We start from the raw sequence: 5,760 nt of genomic DNA, 5'->3' as shown, positions 1-5,760 counted from the left end.
AAAAGCAACTTAAATACAGGCTTTTTCCTTCTTCCGTTTTGAAAAAAAATCTCTGTCCACATGATAACGCAAACGCATGCTATGAAACTGTCAAGAGCATGCCAATCTAATAGGTGGCGATATAATCTCAACGGTAAAGCCATGTTGGCCAATCAGAAGCCTGAAAAAGTTTCCAGTAGGCAGAGATAACAGCGTAGGCTTCCGACGTCACAAGCCAAAAACTCCGGTTTCGGTGTCTACACGATAACACTGTAACCGTAGTTATTGAAAATCTTCACCCTGGCAGGCGTTTTCAAAAATGTTCGGTTTCAGTGACCTGGTGCTGCGTTTGCGTGTGGACGAACGGCCTAACAGCATAGAAAAAGCTGCAGTTTTAAAAATAACCGCGTTCGTATGAACAGGGCCTTAGTCACGACCGTGTTCTGAACATGGTCGCATCCCTGTCAACAACTTAGGATGGTTGTTAATGTTATCATGTGCATGTGGTGGAGTAATAACTTCTATTTATCATCGATTCGATGATCATCGATTCCAGATCTCCAAGATGCTGTTACAACAGCATGGCATCTAATGAATGTAACATGGCTGTTACAACGAACATGGCATCTAATGAATACTTCACTATTTTTTGTTCCTTGTCATTTTCCTCTATTTGATGTTTGATTAATTTCAGGTTTCCACTTACGTCATACTCTGGGGTTCCGTCTATGCACATGCACACTCTTCAAAAACTGCACTTTAGGGGTGTGCCTGAAGCCGAATACCTTATTCGGAAAGGCACGGATAATGGCTTCAAAAACGAATAACGGATAACGAATAATTCTGCCCGAATATTCGGCTGAGGCTGGCACAGTCTGGTGTTTGCTAGATAACAGGTGAGCCAGGGGATCAGCGCGATATTTTAAACAAACCTCTAAAGTTATGCAATAATGAGTGTGTGAAGTGAATGCATGTATAAACCTTATGAATGAAAAGAGTGCAAATCAAACACCGCATTTCTCAGAAATAGAGTAATATCAACTAAAATAATACACCATACACTTTCTACTATTTGTGTATATTTAAAAGGCAATGGTTTAAACCTTATAGGCTACAATATGAAACACGAATGAATGGAATAAGCAGAAAGGTCCCCAGGCTGGAACTCAAACTCGTGTTCCCCGAAGCACAACTGCACTGCATCTTGAAACACTGCCTATACAGGGGTATCGGCTCAGACTGTTAGAAGATATTTAAATAAATGTTATAATCACAAAAAAAATTTTTTTGTTAAACACGGCATATTTGTTCAATGATAACTACGAAAAAAGAAAGGCTGTAAAAACATAGACATAACAGCAACTTATTAATAGTGGTCACTAAACTAAAGTGTTACCATACATTTTAATTAATTTGTTTCACTTTGTTTATGGATTTCTACATTAATGGTATAAGTATACAAATATCCCCATAAATCATTGTTACAAGTCAACATTTTTTTAACCTGTAGTTATGACTGTCATAGTATTAAAGATCCCAAACTTTGTCACAACTTTCTGAACTTTCCTTGCCCAGCTCTTAAACGAGAGAATCATTTCTGCTCCTCAAGGCCTTCTTGATGGAACGGTGAGGTTTGAGAAAGTCTAATGTTTCTCGATGCTCTTCAGAACAGATTAATCATGGTGTCTGTGGATTATTCTCTCAAACTAATCACTGGCTTCAATGCCAGATGTAACCGAAATAAGCCCAGAACATATTACAGCCACGCATGACAGCCTCTCTCACACATCTCATTACAACCCATTCATTCTGTCTGGTATTGAATGTGTTTTAGACAAGAGAGTGCTTTATTTTAATTCAGAATGATACCGTTCCATAGCCTGAGATGAAAGAGGGCGTTTCTGCCCACTGGTGCTCTGGCTGTCGCCCGTAGTAACATGTTGTGCTTGTTTGGTGTTCATGGCTGCATGCCTGTCAGTGACATCCTACTGTTCTGAGCACTTGACTGACAGCTCAGGCAGCCAGCACAAACAGGAAATCAATAAAGCTGGACCCTCTAGACCCCGCTGCTGGACACTCTGCCAATCACCAGCCAGACAATGTGGGACTATAGCCAGTTATGAACAAAGAGAGCCCTAAAATGGGTATATAGTCTCTTCTTTATCTATATTTCTTATTATATTACTCTTATATATGTATGTTTTACGAAACATAAAATTATATTAGTCATTCTATAATTTAGGACACATTTCATAACAGAAAAAAAAAGTTGTATCAAAAAAACTATTGGTTTCAGCTGATATATTTTATCAGTGTAATTTATCTTCTAGTTATGATCATTAAATGCCATTTTGATATTACTATTTTTTTTTTTTACCATTTTGATTTTCACTTGTGGTGAGTTTGTCAATTGTATTACAGACACACTATATTGGTGGACAGGTGCATATCTAGCCATTTCAACATTTTGACTCATAATTTCAATGGCAGGCCTTGTCTTGCCAGTTAAATGTTATTTTCTTGATCAGGTTAACCTTAAATTTTAATATTCATTTGAATTGAAAAGAGAGGAAAAAAGCCGCAAAAGAAAATTACATCACATAATGCTGGTCACATGGTTTCACCATTTTTTAGTTTTCAGGGGTTTTTTTGTTCCCATTCAGTCAGTCACGTTCAACGTTACGTCAGTGACTGACGAATTGGGATCTCGCCTGAGAGCCCAATCACCTTCGAGTGTTAACTAAACAAGCCAATGACAGTTGGCGTGCGTGCTTCGCCACGCGCACCCCGCCCCGCAGCGCGGGTATAAAAGGAGAGCGCGTGCAAACGCACATCAGCTTTTCGCTTCAGAGCCGAGCCTTCTACAGGACGAATCTCCGCGAGTGTTCGAGAGAAACAGCTGGCGTTGGTATGACGGCGTATCAGCGGGGGTTGCCATCCAGGCTGCTGAAACCTCAGCGGGTATATTTAAAGAATTTGTGTGGGCATGAATTAAATGTAATATTTTCTCATTTGAGAAATAATAATAACTATTTACTATATTTAATATAATAACTATTTAAACTATTTAAAAAATATTTTTTTCGAAGGTATTTCGATTGGAGGAATGAATTTAATATAGATAATCTTGACTTTAGCATTTTTTTATTAATTATTTTGAACTCAAGACTGATCTATTCAAAAAGCGGACACTGCAAAAACTATAATTTGAGGAACATAAAAGCAATTTCAAGAAAACTGAAAAACAGGGTGTACAAAATACATGTGAGATTATAGTATGTATTTTCTTAATAGGTAAATTATGATATGGTATATAGTAATGGATATAATATGAAATGGCATACAGTTATATAAATTAAAAAAGTAAAATAATAATCCACAACTGGAAATACATGAATTATATAGGACCAAAATAAAAATAAATAAATTAATAATAATAATAATAATTGACAATTGTTGACTGTTTTTGGGGTGCAGTAAAGGTTTTGGTACATCATCTTGAGTTAAAAGGATAGTGAAACATCTGTCATCATTTATTCTTTTTTTCTAAACCTGTATGTATGTATTTCTTCTTCTTCTTCTTCTTCTTCTTCTTCTTCTTTTTCTTTCTTTCTGTGGAACACATTGAGAGATGACTCATAAGGTAAGATTTTTTTTATTTTTTTGGCCATAAAGTGAAACCCAATGGAATTAAATGTTCTTTTGAACCCTCTGACTTCCACTGTTATAGACAAAAACATAATTCAAAATATCTTTGTTTGTTTTCCACAGAACAAAAGAAAGTCATACAAGTTTAAAATGAAGATAAAAAAAATATATATATATATATTTTAGGCTGAACTGCTCAGGACTAGTTTATAGATTCAAAGTTACACTGGTTTTTCTTTGTTTTGTTTGTTTGTTTGTTTGTTTTTTAATAAGGCTTAAATTCTGAGTTTCTTCTGAAGTACAGAAAGGTTGTTTTCAGTAGCTTGACATTCAGTAAACAGCCGCTATTTTGACCCCATCGACAGCCTATGCTGTAAACACACATACTCACATCAATCCTGAGCAAAAAAGAAAGAAAAAAGCATTTTTGCAGCATTGCAGACAGAATTAAATGCACATGAATTTTTAGAAGGTGGCAGAAATGAGAGGAAACGTCAGTGTGAGTTTTTAAAAGCAGGTGCCGACAGATGAGAGGAAATCAGCATCACTCGCTGCAGAAACACAAATGCACAACGATCCTGCATCAATTTACAGCAGCTAGCGACAGGCATCTCTCTCTCCTCTCGCTCTTTCTCCTCTCCTCTCGCTCTTTCTCCTCTCCTTTCCCCCCTTCTCTGCGCTAGCTCTTCCATCTATAGATGAATACGTTATTCTACCCTTTTGCTGCCAATTTATTTCACGGGGTGTATCTTTGCGAAATGGAATGGAAAAGTGTTTTATAGACTTGTTTCCCAACCTGTGCATCCCCCCTGCAGATTAGGACAGCCCAAACAGGATATGAAATGCTGCTGGAGTCTTCAGCCAGAGGTCATTCCCTTGTGTGTTATAATATCTTCTGCCTGTGGGCCAATCACCTGGGTCTTAGGTGAGGAGTGCACATCAAGTAAAGGTGGAACATGGCAAGGGCAGCGAGCGGAGATCAGAAGGTGCTGATCCGCAATTTTCAAAGCGCTGAACAGCAGGCCGCCCTCATTGTGTTTCAATCAAAGGTGATTCGGCAGGGCTTTTTCCTTCTCTGAAAAGCCATCTGTCAGAGATGTGGCCACTGTTTGGCTATTTACGGTCCATCAGGTGTGCTATAAACCTGTTTGGGACATCATTACAGAGACACTTCAAGTCTAGGTGTCCATCAAACTAATCTGAAGTCAGTTAGCGCCTCTACACTTTTGCACAGCTTTTGCTTCCTTTCGGTTTAGCATCTGGGCTTGTTTCTTATTTTTTTATTTTCTTCAGATTCAGCTCGGTTTTGTTTAATTCCGAAGAAGCGATGATTACAGCAGGCACTTGTGATCAGTGCTGGTGATAAACAGGGCAGCTACAAGTAATTATAATTATCATAATAATTATGTTCATGACATAATTGGATTTTTCTTCAACTGCAAACACTTTTGGCCTAGTGGATTTTAGAAAAAAAAAAACTTTTGAAAAATTTCTTCAGAAAAACTCTTCACACTCATAAGTTGTTGTTTTTTTCCCCTTTCTGAACCATTATTTTTATAACCACAAATCATGTATTTTTGTGTATTCTTTGGTATTTAAAAACGTATAGTCTATATATAAATGACAACATTACTTCCCTTGCTAAGCCAAATTTCATAGCTGGCATTTTATGTGTCTTAAACACATTTCAATAACATTTAATAGGACATTTTTATTGTGACCTTCATTTGATAAAAAACGGGGGGAAAAGCTGTTACTTTTAATAAAACACACCCCTGGGATATAAAAGTGCCTGTGGTTAAAGAAACATCCAATTATTGTAGTAGAGTTGAATGTTTTGAGTGTAATAAAATAACTACTACTGGTAATTGCTGTAGCAGTACAACGTACTATAATAATAACCCTTCAGATAATTAGTTTAGTTAATTAGTTTACATGTTCAACTAAAATAAATAAAATAATAAAATAAAATAAACAGATGTGGCTTCCATGATGTAGAAACAGAATCAACATTTTCCTGGTCTTATTAAGTTCAATTCATTGCACGTATTTATTAAAAATAAATACATTTTCAACCACTATCCGACAACCACCTCTCCAACCTGTTCTCATTCCTAAGGTATCCGATTTTGT

The sequence above is a fragment of the Sinocyclocheilus grahami genome, unplaced genomic scaffold, assembly GCF_001515645.1.
Source record: "Sinocyclocheilus grahami isolate Dianchi unplaced genomic scaffold, SAMN03320097.WGS_v1.1 scaffold154.1, whole genome shotgun sequence".
Taxonomy (NCBI): domain Eukaryota; kingdom Metazoa; phylum Chordata; class Actinopteri; order Cypriniformes; family Cyprinidae; genus Sinocyclocheilus; species Sinocyclocheilus grahami.
Note: the sequence above shows the minus strand (reverse complement) of the source record.